The 21091-nt window shown below is 40.9% G+C and overlaps 1 pseudogene; it reads left to right on the top strand.

Moving 5' to 3' along the window:
* The first annotated feature begins 10694 nt into the window (after positions 1-10694).
* On the top strand, positions 10695-10809 carry LOC121101563 (annotated as a pseudogene).
* Positions 10810-21091: the final 10282 nt, after the last annotated feature.

The raw sequence follows: 21091 nt of genomic DNA, 5'->3' as shown, positions 1-21091 counted from the left end.
CAGCCAGCGAGAGAGGGAACACAGGCAAGGCGAGTGGGAGAGGAAGAAGCAGGCTCCCAGTGGAGGACTCTGGGATCACGCCCTGAGCCTAAGGCTGCCGCTGAACGACTGAGCCACCCAGGCGCCCCTAGTGACAGTTTTAAATGAAAACTTTATGAGAAAAGCAAAGAAATTCAACTTTAGGTAAATACATGAAAAACTAATCTATGCAATGACTTTCAATAAGAAGCTGATTGTTGAATACATAGGCTAAAAAAAGGTTAAAAAACCACTACATATGCTTTTTGTTGACAACAGAGGTAGCTTTTATGTAAGTAGTGTTTATTAGTCCTTAATCATCCTGAAATTCTCTCTCCTAACTTTAAGAAATAAAAGTCATATGCTGGCATTTTCATATTAATGAAAGTGCATGGTCAGGAGAACACGAAATGTCAAGCAGAACACATTTTTTGAAGTAAAACAGCAGAAGTTGCTCTCCACCACGATACCTCGTCTTCTTTTCCCCCAACCCAATGCTCCAAAGAGAATCATAACAGTCTGGAATGCACTTTTTAGAATGCTCCCTATGCTCAAATAAGCATATACATATGCATACACACACACACACACACCTTCACAAACACAGGATATATGGCATTTTAGCATTCCATAAACGAAAATAAAAAGAAATTTTAAAGTGAGGCCTTTATGGCTGACAAAATACAAAACATGAAATCAAAGAGAGAAAAGATATGAATCAAAACTAAAAATTTTTTGAAAACTTTTAAGAATATATAATTAAGTTTTAAGAACTTACAGATTATTACTTCTGTAGTAGGCACTTCTCGAAGTGGCTAGAGAGCCTACGATCCTTCCCTTTCTGTGCCATGATCAACGGCCTTGAAGGAAAAGATCAGAGGAAAAATCATGGGGAGATTTAAGGAATGGCTATTTGAAGGAACCTCTCACAGTGAGGCCACAGCCTAAAAAAATTCCTCACCAGAATCCTGCCACTGCCAAAGCAAACAAATCAAAATATAAAGCCTCTTAATGATCAGTGGATAGATGACCCACGTCAGAGATCAGTCCTAACTCCTCCTGCAGCCAGCCTAGTCCTTGCTCAGTGAGTTCATGAAAACCACAACTAGGTGGTGGGAAGAGCAGTTATGCAAGGGATCAATTACCTGACTCACTAAGACTGACCTCAACTGCCACTACTTTAGAACCCATTTGCCTGAGTTCCCCATAGGCACTACTTCTTAGTAGGCAAAGTACTGCAAGCCCCCTGGATTACAGAAATGGTGATGGCAGAGGGTGTGGGGATGGGCGGAACGGGTGATGGGGGAAACAGGTGATGGGGATGAAGGAGTGCACTTGCAATGAGCACTGGGTGTCATACGGAGGTGTTGAATCACTACATTTCACACCTGCAACTAATACCACGCTGCATGTTAACTAATTGGAATTTCAATAAAAACTTAAAAAAAAATGGTGATGGCTGGTTCTTGCTGTAAGAGACACAGATTCTCAATCTGCCTTGCCAGGAACACTACGCAAGATTAACCGAATGTTTCATATAAATCACGTGGCCTTGGGGGGCCTGGGTGGCTCAGTCGGTTAAGCATCTGCTTCCGGTTAAACATCTGCCTTCAGCTCAAGTCATGATTCCGGACTCCCGGGATCGAGCCCCTGCATCCAGCTCCCTGCTCAGCGAGGGGTCTGCTTCTCTCTCTGCCCCTCAACCTGCTCTGGTGCTCTCGCTCTCTCTCTCTCTCAAATAAAATCTTATTTACAAACTCAGTCAATCCATCACAGGGCCTCTGATCCAAGAATGCACTTCAAATGGCAATGAGTAGATGGATGCTCAGGGCCTCATGATGAGCAAGACTCCTACTCAGACACAGCTGTCTCCCTAGTAGAAAGGAAAGGCTTTTTGAAGCTTAACAGACCAGTTGTTGCCCCAGCTAAGAACTTCTGAATTTACGGTGCTACAGGATATAAAATATGCTTTGAACCACCAACCAGTTAACGCTGTTTCCCATCTCCAGAATACAACGGAAGAGGGAACACATGATTATAGTGATGTCTTTCCTGCTCTCAAGGTTTTGTTTCTTATCAAGAACTCTGAAATGTGCTGATCTAGAAGTTTTAGTACCCGACAAAGAAATTCTTATGCCAGGAAACAAAATAGCTGTTTCACTCTATTGAAAGCTGAGCTTATCATGTCAGTTTGGTTTCCTCAGGACAGTAGAAAAACAAGAACAAACATAGAGGCTACAGAATTGGTCGGGGTGAGTATGCCTGACTATCAAGGGGAAGTAAGGTTGCTACTGTAACTCTGGAAGCTAGGAAGACCATGAGAAGAACTCAGGGGAATCTCCTGGAGTACACTCTCACAGTACTGTGCACATGTTCAGGTCAGTAGAAGACCATCCCAATTCCATACAGTTGGACCTATGAGGGGCTCAGACTCTTTCAAGAATTAAAGAGGGTCAGTTGTTAGGAACAGACCCTGACAAGCCAAGATACTAGCAGAAGGTATGAAATCTGAAGTGGAACAGATCAGGGTGTGCACACTGACACAAAACTAAAGATTGAAGCCACCACTGATTTCCTTACTAGTCACTGCTGTGTGATAAGTACACCCATCTTTCCCTTTAAACACAATTTCTTTTTATCTCCTTTTCCTTCCCCCAATCATGCAGATGGCAAGTGAGCAGGAATTAAATTTAAGTTGTAAAATATCAAGAATCACAGTGCAACCAAGGGCAGCATAACACTAGAACCAGTAGCTCTATGGCCCTGCCTCTGGATATGGTACCTCAGCTTGTGTTGAGATTTTCTCCCACTAGAAAAACTGCATCAACAGATGGGATAACAGGGTTATCTCTACATTTACGTGAGTGGGGAGGGAAATGAGGGGAAAGAAGAGAAGGGAAAAAAGGTGGTTAAAATACTAAAGGCTGAGATATTCTAGTTATTTCCTAGGAGGGCTACCCCACTTTTGATATCCCGTTCTTGGGGATGGCCACCAGCATAGAAGCATACACTCCCGGGGCTATGACTATATATAATAATCTTGGTCCCCAAGCTTTGGGAGACACATACCTGGTCTGAACAGGGTATTCTTACTGGAATGTAAAAACTGAAAAGGCAAGGCAGAGAGACTAAATTTTTAGTGTGAAGTCACATTAACGGCAGGGGTCTAGAAAAACTGCTGATGAGATCCCCAGAGCTCCTCTGGTTTCTCCTGTTCAAGCCCTTCTTGTTCAATTCATCATTCAGTGTACAGTATGGGTTCCAAAAATGGCTTTTGTTCCCTCTTAAGCTAATGAGTATCAGCTGATCACAACCCAAAACATGCTAATATGACTTCTTCTAGGAAGTGAAAAAAGGTGTGGAAGGTTCTCATTTTAACATCAAATTATCATAATCATACATTTTCCTTGCTTCCTCTTAAAACTCAATTCCTATCATGCTGTACTTTTGCCTTCAGAATCATGACATTAGAACCCTCATGCCTACCATGCTTTTTCATATCCTCTTATTTTGCAAGAAAGTGTACTTACTCCAAAGCTTCAGTTTGTTCATTTCAGCAGCAGTTCCCTGTTAAGACTTTACTCTGAGGCATCAGCAGTTCTTTGCAACTCGTGACACCTTACCAGTGCCAATAAAGCAAACTAAATGATTACTGATTAACAATGGAAATGAATTTTTTCCTTAACAGATACTCAGTGTGAAAACATCAAGCCCAGCCTAATTTTGCTCTCCATGAGCCTTGCTTCTCCTGTCACCTAAATCCTAGATCACCAACCTGGACTTGGGACAGGAGATGCATAAGCAGTTTCAGCCCCAATCTTCAATTCCGGATCAAGTTGTCATGAACACTAATTCACCCAACCCCTACACCCCAGATTAGGGGAGGGTTCCTAGCTTGTTCCGATTCACACTCTGTTCTACTCTTAGCCTAACCCTGCTGATACCTCACAGTTATTATAAGTAGGCTTTTGTTTTGACACTTTTGGAGGTTCCTAGTCTGGTCCCCATCTTGTCTTTCCTACGACTGGGACACCTACTTTTGCTTACCAGTCCCAATCCCAAGGACAGAAATCAGGCCATGATCTAGAGCCCAGTACCCACAAAGAGAATACTCTAACAGCCACTCATATGTGTGTACCTGTGGGTATTTTTTCTATTCATTTACACACACACAAACACACACACACACACACACACACATTCTTTCTCCAAGCTTCCATGTGCTTCTTCACCTTGAATTCACAGTAACAAAAGGTTTGCTATCTAGCTGTTCTACTCCTGACATGGCTTACCAAAGAGACCTTTCCTCCACACCTGCAGTTTAGATGAGACTGGTTCTAACATGCAGCACTATTTCTAAGTATGGACTCTTTCTACTATGCCCTGTAGAATAGTAACCTCTGCTCTAGTCTAAAACTTGGCCATGCTCTAGCATCATTAATACAACAAAACACTATCATATCTTGAGATATGGTACAAGTAAGAAAACTTACAGAATTTAGAAACAAAGCACATAAACAGATAAATGAAAAGAAAAAACATTTTCTAAATGGTAGAGATTGTAAACTTTGTAGCACAGTAAAATAACATAATATGATTTCCGGATGTTTACATGCCAAAAAAAAATTTTTTTTAATCACTAGATTACAATTTTTAAAAGTAGAAAAAAAAGACAAAGACTACATTACATTTTATAAATATATTCACTATGGCATACAGAAATGACCATTTTATTCCTGAGAGTTCCAGCAATAATTTTTTTTTAAAGATTTTATTAATTTATTTGACAGAGAGAGACAGGCAGCGAGAGAGGGAACACAAGCAGGGGAGTGGGAGAGGAAGAAGCAGGCTCCCAGTGGAGGAGCTTGATGTGGGGCTCGATCCCAGAACACTGGGGTCATGCCCTGAGCCGAAGGCAGACGCTTAATGACTGCGCCACCCAGGTGCCCCTAGCAATAATTTCTTGACATAAAACTGATAAGGTAACGAGAACAGTAAAACAGTATATATATCTTGTCATATAAATTATGTTTTTTAAAGATTATTATTTATTTTTAAGTAATCTCTCCACCCAACGTGAGGCTCCAACTTACAACCCCGAGATCAAGGTCACATGTTCTACCAACTGAGCCAGCCAGGTGCCCCCAATTAGTATCTCTTTTGATCAATGCTGAGTAGTTCTTTATGAAACTTAATTAAACTTCTAATCCCATTTAGTATCCAAAATGGGATTCCCATCACTTTCTCCACCTTCATTATACTTTACCTTCATTAAACTTGTTCTCTTCCCTGGCTTTCTCTACCCTGATTCCTAACTAAAGATCAAGCCACAAGTGGATCATAGGTATAAGGGAAAACTGCAAAGTAGCCCAACATTCAAGGAAAAAGGTGTGTCTACTTACCTTAGGCCCCTTATAAGCCAAGGGAGCTGCAGTAAGAACAAGTGCAATGACTAAAAAGGAACCCCAAATACTGTGGCTGGGGAGGAAAGCCAATGAAACCTCAACACAGATGTCATTACCACAATATTTAATAATTATCTGTTCATAAGCTAAAGTCGTTTACTAGCTCTTCAAAATGAGAAACAGTATTTTACTATCTTAATATTTTCACAACAGAAAGTAGACGTTCATAAACTCTTGTTGAATGAAAAAAAAAACCAATCAAGGATTCAGATAGCTAGTTAAGGAGTGTCAAATGTACTCAAGTTAGATGCAATACACTCACTGTAGAAAGAGAACTTCCAGGGAGGATCTTACTCTAACAAAACCAAGTGTAACGTGAGTTCTAAGTCCCTCTTCCCCAAAACAACTCCCTACTGACATCAATAAGCACAAGGCAAAATGCATCCCACGTAATGGATTAACTTCATTTGCTCTTATCCTTTCACCAGGCAATTATTTTTTATTCCAATTTTGTATTACTATAACCCTTTCCTCGGTCTAACACCATGCTTAATATTTATCTTTTAAAAATCCATTTTATTACAGGCATCTGGGAATGAGTTACTGGCCAATATATCTTCTAAACTGCTGTTCGCAGACATCTTATAGTGAGGTGAATTCTCATGAAGAAAACAGATGTGATAAGAAAATAATAATAACGTAATTTAGTTTTACCTATAACTCCAACAAGCCAGAGGATTCTTTACTAAGGTAGTCACTTTGCCATCCTTAAATTTTTTTTTGTAAAAATAGGACTATTTTATTGACCCCTTAATGATAACAGATGATCAAATGAGACCAAACTCAAAACTAGTATATAGTATTTAACTCTGCTACCCAGAAGGAGAGGAGAAAAAAATTTCAAAATGCCAAAATCAGCATGCTATATAAGAGCATTACTAAGCTTTAATAAAACGGAAGAAAGCACATGCAGATGTGATTAATAGATATAAACATGCTAGGTATTAAACAGTAACACCAAAACAACAATTAGGTATGGAATGCAACTGGTTTTCTTCCATTAAAACAGCACTTGCTAAATGATCTTGACTGGGATGGAATGATGCTTTGACATCAGGATATGCAAAGCAACTATTAAAATGTCTGCTTAAAGTAGGTGTTAATAAGCAGAATAAGAAGAAAGGCCAGAATGTGAAGATCCTTTTAAAGATCTTTCAACCCTGGCAAGCAACAGTCAAAAAATGGGTCATTTTTGATAAATATATTAGTCAGACTGAGAAAATTCAAAGTACATGCAAATTCATAAAGAAGAAAAAGAACAAGCTTTCTAAGAAAGATAGAATACTCTTCTCCCAGCTATGCCTACAGATCACTAGCATTAAATATAGTCATCTCAGAAAGGCTATTCAGCACATACTTCTCCTGCCCAGCCCCAAACACACAAGTATATGTCCCCTGGTAATGGTAGCCTCCATGCCTTTCAGCAGCTGCCATGCCCTGGGTCCGGCTTCCCCACACCCTCCTGAAAGCAGAAACACCTATGCCAACCCATGTGGTTGGTTAGGTTATGCAATCTAACACAATCTAGCAAGCTGGGAATCACTGAACTTATTTACTCCGGTGACTCAGATTTAAATCTAGGTCTCTGTGGAAAAGGAGGTGGAGAACACAAACGAATGTGTTGACACCATTTTCCACTAATATTTATTATATAACTAAAGCAAACTGAAAAGATTTTTCTGCTCTTTATATAGGTTTTTTGGTTTTTTTTTTTTCGTTATGTAGGTTTGACCAAGAAACTAGCTTTCAGAAATGCTCAGGTCTAACTAGGTCCAGCACCGCATCAGCCACACTGAATGACCTGAGGTAAAACAATTCCCTTCTACATAGAACTCCCGTATGGTGCTGCCATTCACACACATTGTCCTTTTCCTTCTTCTTCTAGCCTCTACTTTAAGCTGCCACCAAGAGCTACCTCTTAGCAATAACTTCACAATGTCAAGATAACCTTTTTTAAAGATTTTATTTATTTATTGGAGGAGATAATGCTAAGTGAAATAAGTCAAGCAGAGAAAGACAATTATCATATGATTTCTCTCATCTATGGAACATAAGAACTGGGAAGATCGGTAGGGGAAGAAAGGGATAAAGAAAGGGGGGTAATCAGAAGGGGGAATGAAACATGAGAGACTATGGACTATGAGAAACAAACTGGGGGCCTCAGAGGGGAGGGGGGTGGGGGAATGGGGTAGACCGGTGATGGGTAGTAAGGAGGGCACGTATTGCATGGTGCACTGGGTGTTGTACGCAACTGATGAATCATCGAACTTTGCATCGGAAACCGGGGATGTACTGTATGGTGACTAAAGTAATATAATAAAAAATCATTAAAAAAACAAAACAAAAAAAGATTTTATTTATTTATTATTTATTTGGGGGGGCAAAGAGAGAGGGAGAGAGAGAATCTCAAGCAGATTTTGTGCTGAGTGTGAAGGCAGATATGGGGTTCAATCCCACAACCCCAAGATCATGACCTGAGCCAAAATCAAGAGCTGGATACTCAACCAACTGAACCACCCAGATGCCCCATCAAGATAATTTTTTCAATGCTATTTCACTCAGAGAAAACAGAAATAATTTAAACACTGGAACTTCAGAAGTAAAAAAAAAAAAACAAAAACAAAAAACAAAAAACAAAAAAAACCAGCAACAAAATAGTTTTCATTTTCACCAAAGAGATAACTCATCTATTTCTGGAGTTACCAAACTAAGATGAAAATATATAAAGCACGTTTGTCATTAATCCGACAGATCAAATTATCTTTAAAAAGAATACAGGCTAGGAAAACCATATTTAGTACAACTTTCAGGGGAACCTAGCTGCAAAATGCTTCAGGAGCAAAAGTAAGGTTTTCATATTAAAAACAGGTTTTTTCCTAAGTGTTTTACTTTATTCCTAATCCTAATCTTCATTATTTAAATATTAAAATCAGACTATTTTTTCCTAGAAAAATCACCTGATAGTAAAATCAGTTGATTTTATAATTTTCTGTAATTCTGACATAAGTAAATTTCACAGTTTTCATCAAGGAAATTCTATTATTCACCCTGATATTCAGATCAAACATCATCTTAAGGTTCCCCTTATCATCTCAACTAAAAGTAATCTTTCTACTCACTAAGCAGCCATAGAACTTCTGTACCTCACAGACTAATTATATACCATTCAATTACTTATGAGTCTGTCTTATCTTCGCTGTATTATAAAGGTACTGAGAGAACTATCCATGTCTTAGACATCCTTATAGCTCCCACAGTACCCAGCATAGCATACTATAAAACACTTAATATTTAAGAAAAAATTACAGAATTTTTAATATACATTTTTAGCACATTTGAGAGTCTATTTACAGTGTATCATCATTTTGGGAAATAAGAAATAGGTGCTCAGAGCAAGTTTACTCCCTTACATTGATCTAATTTAGTCACTAGTCATTACAGAAATAAGTCAAGCTAAATAAAATTATTAGGCAATCAATGCACGATGATTTTTCTAAAAATAACTGATAGGGAGTTTATTTTTATTTCATACTTGTTTACTTAAATATGGCATTTATCACCTAATACTGTGTTTTAATGAGCAACGTGCCATGGGGGAAATACTTGGGCTTTAGAGTCACAGAGACCCAGGCTTTTATCAAGGAAAACTGATTATGAATTTACCAAAGGATTTCTAGGGTGAAGAGAATAAAGAAACATAATAAAACATGCATTATCATTCTTTCAGTCGATAATGAATAGTTTTAGAATTCCTAAGAGTGACAGTAAACATTTATTTTCTTAAGACTTACATAATTTTGTGATAACATGCTTATTACCTAAGTACATTCATTCACTCAACAAATGCTTACTGAAGGCCAATTATATCCCTATGTGTACGTGTTTAGAGAATAAAACTTGCTGAAATACATTATACAATATGTGGTAATGTTCTACAGCTGTCTATTCATCTACACTATAAATACCTCTTCTGCTTTTCCAAAATCTCCTTTATATTCAGTACAGTGATAGAGGGTACTTAATAACTATCTCTTGACTAACTGTCCAATATTTCTTTCTTTATATTCTGTTACATGTTAAGAATGAATGTTCCCAGTAAGCAAATATACTAGTGATTAAAGAAGTCCAGCAAAGCAGAAATAAGAAGAATGCCATGTCACTGAAATTTTACATGACTATATCCAGGGCTGTGAATGAACTACCCAGCGGAAAATAATCAGCCATTTGCCTAGTTACTCGTCACTCTATTTATAGCAAATGCATGGGAGAAACATGTATCTTTGTCTGGTACCTATGGTAATAAGCATAGAATCTGAATTTGTACATACTAACCTCTTCACCGAGGTGTACAAAAATATCAACATTCTTGTATTTGTCAACATTTTTCAAAACGAGTAAGATTATGCTTTTAGCAATAAAATACATACAAATAAGTATTATACTATAGTCATGTAAAATGTTACCGCTGGGTAAATGGTGGTGAGTGAAGGGAACATGGATTCTACTATTTTTGCAAATTCCTGTACATTTGTAATTACTTCAAAATTAAAATATAGGGACGCCTGTGTGGCTCAGTAGGTTAAGCGTCTGCCTTTGTCTCAGGTCATGATCCCAGGGTCCTGGGATCAAGTCCTGCATCGGGCTCCTTGCTCGGCAGGAAGCCTACTTCTTCCTCTGCTTGTGCTGGAGCTTTCTCTCTCTCTCTCCGATAAATAAATAAAATCTTTTAAAAAAAATTAAAATATATAGGGGCACCTGGGTGACTCAGTCGATTAAGTGTCTGCCTTCAGCTCAGGTCATGATCCGGGGTCCTAGGATCAAGCCCGGCATCGGGCTCCCTGCTCAGCAGGGAATCTACTTCTCCCTCTCCCTCCGTTCCTCCCCTTCACTCATTCTCTCTATCTCTCAAAATAAATAAAATCTTTAAAGAAAATTAAAATATATATTTATCAGTAAGGTAATGCAGTTTGAATGTTAGAGAGATTAAACAAATACATAAATTGCTTTTCTAAATTCAGACACTTAAAATGTACTAAGCGATCTGGATATTTTGAGACAATACTTGTGGGATTTTTTTTAAAGATTGTATTTTAAGTAATCTCTACACCTCAACTTGGGACTCAAACTCACAACCCCAAGATCAAGAGCCGCATGTTCCACTGACTGAGCCAGCCAGGCGCCCCATTTGTGGGATTCTTCTTAAAGTGTTGAGTCCTATCACTCACTATAGCAGCACATATACTAAAATTGGAACGATACAGGGAAGATAAGCATGCGCCCGGTGTAAGGATGACACATAAAGTGTTGAGTCCCATATATAATTCATCACCTCCTAAATTATAAAGTAAAATTTATGTGTGTGGAGGCTTTACTTAGAGCAAGGCAATAAACATACAAGGCTCTATGCAGATATAAACAAATCAGTTGTCCCCCTGAAGAAAAAAAATAATACAAAATAATTTTGGCATGAGTTTTTATTATCAAGTAATGGCCAAGTATAACACTGTATGTCAACTATACTTCAGTAAATACGATGGCTATGTATCAAATGCTTACTTCTCTTAGGCTAATATTAATTAATTGGCCTCTTTAAGTCCATATGGATGGAGAAGAGGGGAACAAACTAGGAAGAAACATACAGGAAGAGGAAGCTGGAACTGGTATTTTAAAATGCAGCAAATCTGGGGGCACCTGGGTGGCACAGCGGTTAAGCGTCTGCCTTCGGCTCAGGGCGTGATCCCGGCGTTACGGGATCGAGCCCCACATCAGGCTCCTCCACTATGAGCCTGCTTCTTCCTCTCCCACTCCCCGTGCTTGTGTTCCCTCTCTTACTGGCTGTCTCTATCTCTGTCGAATAAATAAATAAAATCTTTAAAAAAATAAATAAATAAAATAAAATAAAATAAAATGCAGCAAATCTGGAGCACCTGGGTGGCGCAGTTGGTTAAGCGTCGGGCTCTTGGTTTTGTCTCAGGTCATGATCTTAGGGTTGTGGGATCGAGCCCTGTATAGGCACCGCACTCAGCAGTCTGCTTGTGACTCTCCCTCTTCCTCTACCCCTCCCTGCAGTGTGTATATATTTAAATCAATCTTTTTTTAAAAAAAGAGCAAATTCATCAAGTGTTGATGACATACCTTTTATTCATGTCGAAGAGTACCCTGTAACAGGATCCCTCTCACAACATAGGTACCAAGGGCTTAAGGACTGAGGAAAGCAAACAGAACGAGTGTCAGAACTCAACTATCACTATTATCTGAGGGACCTGCTGCCACCAGACCGAGAACGAGGGGCCAGATGGGACAGGTCACCGGCCCGAAGTAACACAGCTCTGTAGTGGCAGAGGCAGTACAAGAATTCAAATCCCTTAATTTCTGAACCTCTGAAGTGCCATTATAAAAAGGCGCTTATCTTTCATGAGTAGTAATAAAGAATACTTTAAAGGGATCAGGCCATACACAAAAGAATCAAATAACTGTAATTAGTTTATTAGGGAAAAAAAAAAAATTCTCACCCAGTAGTCTTCTAGACTCCAAAATACAAGTACTATACTTTAAACCCACTACAGCTTCACACGAATGTAGCTGACTTAGTTAACTAATCTAAGCTTGTAACTTCACAAGGATAACGGATAACAACAATACCACCGAAGTCTGTTCTCTTTGCTAAGCAGAGATTGAGTTTTCTTAAGGCTTCACAGTGTCTGCTATTGGGTCAGCATTACAAAAAGAAAGGGTTGTTACAGCGCACCCGCAAGTCTCCAGCGTGCTTGGGTACTGCAGCACCTGACTGCCATGATGCTCTTCCGCGGAAAAGCCCGAACAACGACATATTGTACTTAAAATAGCCAAATGCATTACTATTGTCCCAAGTCGTACACTAATATACCAAATACAAATAGAAGCAGGTAACAATTTTTTTTAATTTGTGGGAGAAAACTTAAACCTAAGTCACTAACAATTGTCCTTGACATAAGAAAACCAATGTACAAATTTAACAGTAAGAGCGATCTATTAGAGAAATAAAATGAAGGCCCTACTACATAACCATTAAAACAGCAACAACAACAACAAAAAACTCAAACCCAAAACAAAACAAAAACTCAGCAGGCAGTGAAATTTTGTTGGTCAAAATACAAATAGTACCCACATTAATGGACTAAGATATACAAAGCATTTCACATACTAAAACACTAAAGGGCCTATCCCATTAGGTTTATCACAACGGACTGCAACACCATTAAAGATCAATAATCCAATACTTATGATTATACATAAGACACCCTACTGTACACAACGATTTTTTAAACAAAAATGGAAGAAAATTCCTATCACTAACATATGTTACTTTAAATGCTTTGCCTCCAGACGCCTGGATGGCTCAGTTGAGCGTCTGCCTTCGGCTCAAGTCATGATCCCAGCTGGGATTGAGTTCCACATCAGGCTCTCTGCTCAGCGGGGATCCTGCTTCTCCCTCTGCTTGCTGCTCACCCTGCTTGTGCTCTCACTCATTCTCTGGCAAATAAATAAATAAATAAAATCTAAAAAAAAAAAAAAAAAATTAAATGCTTTGCCTCATCTTATAGCGAATACAATACTTAGGGTCTCCCAACGTCCTTCCCCTGCAGGCTCAAAGACATGCACGTATTATGGGGGAGACAGAATGGAATGGGGAAACCTGAGTTGTAAAGGCCTGAGGGACTCAAGACTTACTGGTAAGATTTCCAGGCTTAAGATGATCCCTAGATATTGTGGGGTTGAAGAGTTCCTGCTGGAGCTGGCTATTTCTACGGACTCAGTGATAAGCACAAAAAGCCCATCGGCCTGCACCCAGTACGGTGACGCAAATAAACCAACTCTAATTGTTTGTTCGACCAAATGAAACACGCTAAGAAATATTGTCGATTTTATTTCTGGTACTAGACTTTTCACACTCTGCTCCTGCTTGAGTTGTTTACAGAAGTGATATTCTAGACCTATCAGTGTCTTGTTTATTAAAGATTCAAGGGCTCAGTAATAACATAACCTCAAAAAATTCCCACCAAAGAAAACAGAAGTGCAAATGAGCCAAAAATTGTGCAATAACCCCCATCTATTTAGCCTAGAGAGAAATTATCTACATTTCTTTTTTACATTTGCATTCATTTATAATGAACGAATGAATGAATTTCCGGAAGTATTGGCATTTCTTGAGCTTGTGATTAGAGAAAGGATAAGGCAGCAGGGAAAGATATTAAAAGATCTGGGGGGAAGCTTGGCCATGGGTTTCAGGGAAATGGAAGAAAGGGGGGCGCCTGGGTGGCTCAGTCGTTGGGCGTCTGCCTTCAGTTCGGGGCGTGATTCCGGGGTCCTGGGATTGAGTCCTGCGGCGGGCTCCTCCGCTGAGAGCCTGCTTCTTTCTCTCCCACTCCCCCTGCCTGTGTTCCCTCTCTCGCTGCCTCTCTCTCTCTGTCAAATAAATAAATAAAATCTTTTAAAAAAAAAAGGAAGAAAGAGAAAGCAGAGGCTGGCACATGGATGTTCACTTGATCATTCACCAACTATTTACTGAACACTTATTATGCACGGCTCATTGCTTGGGCACTAAATGCACGGTGATAGCAAAACAGACAGAACCCATATTCACATGAGGTAGCGGTCACTACATAATACTGCTGACTATCTCTTACCCAGTTTTCAATAATTATCCCATTTTCAGCAATCCTAAAACTCGACAGACATTAATTCAATGAAATAGGAATCCAGAGGTTTAAAAAAAAAAAAATCTAGGACCTCAGTCTAGGGAGAGGAGACAACGAACGCTGCTATTAAGTACGGGTATGACAAAGAGTGCTAAGGGAACACAGGGGAGGGACTACTCAGCACTGTTCCCGGTAGAAGGAAAGGCTTAAGGTGGGAGAGGTCGCATACGTCCTTGAGAAACCTCAAGTAGGAGACAGGAATGCATCTCTGTCCATGGAGAGGGCACACTCTAGACTCAAACTCACTGAGCACAGACGTCGAAGTCCTCACACTGGCCTGCTGGTTCTGCAGGCGCCTCCATCAGCCTGACCCCAGCTCTCACCTGCCTCCAGCCAACCCCTTCCTGTTCTCCGAACATCTCAAGCACCCTCCCTCTGCAAGGCCTCAGCATCTGCTTTTCTCGCAAAACTGAAACTCTCACTCCCTAGAATACTTCCAGTCTCCACTCAGATGTCACGGCAACAGAGGCCTTCTCATGCAGCCCTCTATAAATGACACCAGCACCCACACCTCAGCAACCTACTAGTCCCCAACTCCTTACTCAGCCTTACGTTGCTCAAGGCACTTAGTACCCACTGATAATAGTCTACACTTGTCATCTGTCCCCCTCTAGAAGTCAAGCTCCTTGATAAAACTCTTTAATCTAGCACTCTGCAGAGAGCAGATACTCAACCCGTTTTTTTTTTCTTTTTAAGATTTTTATTTATTTGAGAGAGAGCAGGAGCGTAAGGGAGGGGCAGAGGGAGTGGGAGAAGCAGATTCCCTGCTGAGCAAGGGAACCTGACATGGGGCTCAATCCCAGGACCCTGGGATCATGACCTGAGCCGAAAAGGCAGACACTTAACCAACTGAGCCACCCAGGTGCCCCCAAATCTTTTTTTTTTTTTTAATGAACAAATGAATGGCTGTCAGAGATGAGACCAGAGAAGCTACAGCCAGGTCACAAAGAGCTTTGTAAAGACTAGAACCCCATGCTTTAATGGCTCTTTGATGACTCAGGATCTATTAAAAGATTTTAAAGAGGAAAAAATGCATATTGAAAAGATCACAACTGTGTATTTTTAAAAATTAGAAAAGAAAAGTGTATTTGTTTTGGAAAGGGTGTGAGAGGAATTGATGAGCAGAAGTGAGACTAGAACTAAGGAAAGCATGTATAGAAGAGCGATAATACTTCAGCAGAGAAATACAGGCCCTAATAAAGGCCTCTGAGGAGGAAAAGGTAAGAGGAGAAGTACTCAGAAGAGAAAAGCTATTGGACCTGATACTGGACCGGAAGTGGAAACTGAGGAAGACAGAGGAGTGGAAGATGACAGCCAGGTGTCCACCTAGTGACACACTAGATGCGACTGGCATTTCCTCAAATTGAGGAGACAGGAGGAGGGAGGCATTTTGTGGGGGAAAAGATTATGAGTTGAGGTTTGGACAGGTTGAGGTTGGCATGCCTATGGAACATCTCAGTTGCATATATCTAAACTAGCAGTTGGATATATGAATCTAGAGCTAAGTAAGGTTTGGACTGGTAAAATAAACAAGTGATAATTAAGGATGTATGCTCAAATATCACAAATGTACCATTTTAAAATTATATTTAAATGATTAGCCTTCAAATGTGTTGTCACTCCATATGGAAAAACTAAAAATCATTTTATCTCCCAGAATAAAATCAGCACTCTAAATGTCATTAATGCCTATACATTAGTATATAAAAATTATATATATATATATATATATGGCAAACTTGACAGCAGCAAAAGAATATATATATATATGACATATATATATATGACAAACTTGACAGTAGCAAAAGAAAAAAAAAGCCAATTACACTTAATCAGAAATATACATTATAATATTACATGAAAATTAGCTTTCTAATTTTCTAATTTTTCTAATTACCATAAAAGTAATGCTACAATCATTTATGTATTAACACTTCTTACAAGTTCCTGGATGAGTTCAAAGTCTACATGATTGAATTATTTCAGTCTCTCACTCTCTTTTTTTTAAGTCCAAGCAGAAGTTGAAGAAACGCTTCATAATTTGAGTTTTTTTAAAATTCTAAATTTTTATGAAAGAAACAAAGCTTTAGGTAGCTTTTTCTTAGGCACATTTTTAAAATGTTAACAGCTAAGTTTTAGAATTCCCTAATGATTCCTCTTTAAAAAGCAATTCTAATAACATGAAAGGCAATTTCATAATAAAAAATCTTTGAGTGTCATAGCTTTCACAGTGAGATCATGACTGATGACCAAGTCAAAAAAAAAAAAAATTATTCAGCAATGTTGGTCCTAAACTTCCTATATTGGTTCAAATACTACTGAAAATGAGTTAAAAAGTCAAAAGCGTTAAAGGACCACTACACGGGGCGCCTGGGTGGCACAGCGGTTAAGCGTCTGCCTTCGGCTCAGGGCGTGATCCTGGCGTTATGGGATCGAGCCCCACATCAGGCTCCTCCGCTATGAGCCTGCTTCTTCCTCTCCCGCTCCCCCTGCTTGTGTTCCCTCTCTCGCTGGCTGTCTCTGTCAAATAAATAAATAAAATCTTTAAAATAAATAAATAAATAAATAAATAAAGGACCACTACACACATAATAATGGCTAAAAGCTTAATAACTGACAGTAAGTACTGACAAGGACACAGAGCAACTGGAATTCTCTTAACATTGCTGGTAGGAATGCAAAATAGTAGTCATTTTGGAAAAGTCTCGCAAATTCAATATAAAGTTACTACAATGGACAAACCTGTACTTCTCCTAGGACCCCGTAATCCCACTCCTAGGTACAACTCCAGAAAACTGAAAACAGTTGTCCTTCACATTGTTTATAGCAGCTTTATTCATAACTGACCCAAACTAGGCATGACTCAAAGATACTTTAAAATAGGCCATGATACGAGTATTTATGCTGCAATAACCAGCAAATACTACAAATTGGGGATTTTTTCCTTTGGAGAGCACGTTGTTACATTTATCAGCATACCACTGAACAAACTACTGATACATGCAACAACTTAATGAATATCAAAATCATTATGCTAAGAGAAAGACGACACAAAAGACTACATATTGTAGGATTTCATTTACATGATATTCAAGAAAAGAGAAAAGTATAAGGACATGAATTAGATTAATAGGTGGCAGGGGCTGGGGGCAGAGGGAGAGAACCTTTCAGTGTAATGGAAATGTTTCATATCTTGATTGTGGTGATTATCCAATTGTATACACTTGTGAAAACTTTTACTGCATGTAAATTATAAATATAATTCATTAAACCTGATGACAAAAAAAAATTAGAGTAGGAGTCATTTATCTCAATTCTTTTATGGATGATAAATGCATCATACATACAAAAGGGAAACTGGAACTTAGCGGAAATGTCAGGAAGGCAGATTTTAACGTACATAAACAGAAAAAGATTTAAAATGTTGAAAAAAGAAGTGAATTTGTAATCACATAGGTATGAAAATCAGAGGCTGGATGATCCTTCCAAGGATGCTATAGAAATGGCCCTCCTTTGGGTGTGATTTCAGATTAGTATCATTAAGAGAGGTTAGTTAGCATCACTAAGGTAGCTTCCTACTTGGGGAATCAGTGGCTCTGAAATTCCATGATATAGTATGTTATGATAATCTCATATCCAATTTTTATATTTTAACAAAACATCACTCATTTTAACATCAAGCAAATGTTATCGTTAACTCGAAGCTTAGTGTAGCCTTCTTGCTAAGAGCGCTAGCTCTGACTTTAGACAGCCTGGGTTCAAATTTTGGCCCACCACTGGCTGTGTGACTTTGAACAAGCGTCTCTAAATAGCTATGTCCTCATCTGTAAAACGGGATTAACATTTCCCTGAGGGTTCAATAAGAATGCATGAAAAATGATTTCTATGTGCTAAACTCTCAATAACAAAAATTTCTTAGCCATTAACTGCCAGTGAAGGATATAAATTATCAAATCTCTAAGAATTTTACCTTCCAAATGTGGGAGACTTATTAATTATATATCCACCAGTTCATAATCCTTTGTGGAGCCATATCTTTTGAGAATGTGATGACTCCATGGACACTTTATCCAGAAAAAATCCAAATATATGCTACATTCTGGATAGGATTTTTAAGGATTCAAGGACCCTCAGAAGCACATGAATTAAGAATGCTTGACGTAAACTCTTAAAATTGCAAAGTTTAGGAATCTTCCAAGTAGATAATCCAACTAATATTGAAATACTGTCATTTATTCTTTTCTGGTTTAATAGATATTGCAGGCCCAGAATGTCAAGTTTTCTAATTCATATCTCCTTTTTGCAGAAATTTTAAATTAGAAATCTAACATTTTTTACATGAATCGATTTCAACTCAGAAAAAGAAACTAATATAAATCTGTATTTCTAGCGGCTTGAGAATGAATAGTTCAATGTGTAACATGTACTACTGTGCTCAAATATCCTAGGAAGAGTTCTCAAGTCAGTCTAATGTAATATGTATTTCTAAATATAAAAAAACATACCAAGCTATTTCCTGTGCTTAGAGTTCCACCATAAAGTTGCTTTTTAAAGCAGGATTTATTTTTTGCTAGACCTGTGCACTAATACACACCTAGTTTGTTTTTTTTAACCAACATATTTTTGGTTCTGTTTTACATTATGTTTGTTCTATTAACCTGATGGTGGAAACTAATTGTTCCAAACCTGCTCTCAAACAATTCCACCCTGGAAATACACTGCTATCTCAAAGCAAAAGGTTTTCTATTTCTTTTTTAATTGTTTGGTTTTCAGACTACAATAACCATTTGGCACTAACCAACTCATGCCCATTACTGAACAAAAAACTGTTTTTCCTATGCATTAGCACCATTTTCCCACAGGAAACAACCATTTTTTAAGGCACTGGAAGTAGAGGCAAGGATTCACACATATAGTAAACACCCTTTCAATCAGGTTTTACCAGGTTATTTCAGCGAAAAGAGGACCTAATGCTGTAGATCTCAGAATTCAATAGTACAAATCAATGAAACGCTGCACCTGAGGATCTAACACTGGCCAGGTGGGCCAAATGGCTTTTGGTAGGAAAGGTCACATCTGCTTTCTGAACCCCTCCGTAACTCTGAATGTTTGCGATGCCACTACATCCCATGTACAAGAGAATAAAAGGGCAAACACACACCCCAGGAGCATCTCGGTTCCTTGCATAAACGAAGGGTTTCCAGCATAGGGCGTTGGGGGAGAGCAGAGCTCGGGAATAAGCAGGAGAGGCCCGCAGCCCGGGAGACAGCGCCCGAGGGATGGAGGCCTCGCTCGGCTCCGCACGGGAGCAGGGGGCTCCGGGACCGCAGACCCCGTGGGGTCTGGAAAAGGGGACCAGACCCCTGTCCCTCGACCGCCAGGTTACACCTTCACTGTTCATTAGGGGCAACGTCCAGCCCTCTCCTTCCCGCCCCCCCAAATACCCCAACATCGCTCCCCCCACTGCCAGCCGCGCGTGACCCCAACCCCGACCCCACCGCGACGGCGCCCTCTCCAGGCCGCGGTGGAGGACACCAGGCAGGCGGCCAACCCCGGTGGCAGCGGCGGCTCCGGGCAGCGCGGTCCCGGGGGAGGGCGGCAGCTGGGCCGCGGCCTGTCCGCAGGGGCAGCGGGCACAGGGCCGCGAGTGGGCAGCGCCTCCGCCCCGCACAAACAAAGCGGCCCGGGCGCGCCGGGCCCGGGGTGGGGTAGGGGGCCCTGGCAGGGGGCACTCACCGGAGGGCGGGCGGGCCTGGCCCGGGAGCGGGGACCGCGGCGGGCCCGAGTGCGCGCCGGCGACTGCGAGGGGGCGGCGGGCGCGGCGTCCGCGGCGGGGCCCGGGAGCCCCGCGGCGGGGCACGGGGCCGCGGGCCGGCCTCGATTCTGCGGTCGCGAGGTGCGGGAACCGGTCTGCCGGGGCGGGCAGCGGCGCTAGGCGGCCGGGGCAGCGACGCCGCCGCCTTTCCCTTCTCCTGCCCCGGTCCCTGCTCCCCCACGTCCTCCTCCTCGCTGGGTCCCCGCCGCCGCCGCCGCCGCCTCAGCCTCGGCGCTTCTTGGGCTTCTCCTCTCCATCAAGGCCGGGCCGACCCGCAGGGACCATCCCGGAAAGTGAGGGGTTGTTGCCGATTCCCGCAGCTGTTGGTGGCCATCTTTAATTCTCCTCCTCCTCCTCCTGCCTTCTCCACCTCCCGCTGGCTGCCTGACTGACTGACTCTGGCTCCTCCTTTTTCTCCTCCTGCTCCTCCTACTGAGCCGGCCGCAGAAATTGCAGCCACTCTTCCTCTCTCCCCTCCTGCCTTTCCTTCCTCTTTCCTTACTTCCTTCCTTTACCCCGGCTTCCCGCTTTCCCCCTCACTCTTATTGACCGCCTTCACCCCTTTTTGCAGGCAGCGGGCGCTGGGTTCTCTCAGATTGAGTTTGGCCCCGTTTTCACTCTTGCCCCTCTCCCACTTCCCTTCCAGACGCACACACCCCGGCTTCCTTCCCCTCGCTCAGCGCTCAGCTGCTCCCGTTTTCCTCTCCCAGCTCACTGCCCCTCTCCCGTGGTTCTCACCCTCATTTCCAATTTCTCAAAGACTCAGCTGTGAAAGGACAGCTGGGTTCTGCTCTCCTTAACCCTACACCCATTTGCTGGATGCTGTCAGACAGCGATGGAAGAAAGGAAGACTGCGTTAATTTTACTCTAGCTGGAGTACAAAAGGACTGCCCACGCTAGCTATTTTACTACGCAGCTTTGAAACTCCTGGATGGTGTCGTGTTTGGCTCCAGTCCATTATTGGACCGAGGAGTTGAAGAGCCAGGTCTCAAATGTTGGCTTCACTCGGTGACCTTGAGCCGGTTGCCCTAAAATTTTAGGGTTTCCCCCCCCCC

The sequence above is a fragment of the Ursus maritimus genome, unplaced genomic scaffold, assembly GCF_017311325.1.
Source record: "Ursus maritimus isolate PB19 unplaced genomic scaffold, ASM1731132v1 scaffold_8, whole genome shotgun sequence".
Classification (NCBI taxonomy): domain Eukaryota; kingdom Metazoa; phylum Chordata; class Mammalia; order Carnivora; family Ursidae; genus Ursus; species Ursus maritimus.
Note: the sequence above shows the minus strand (reverse complement) of the source record. Positions and strands in the feature narration are given on the sequence as shown.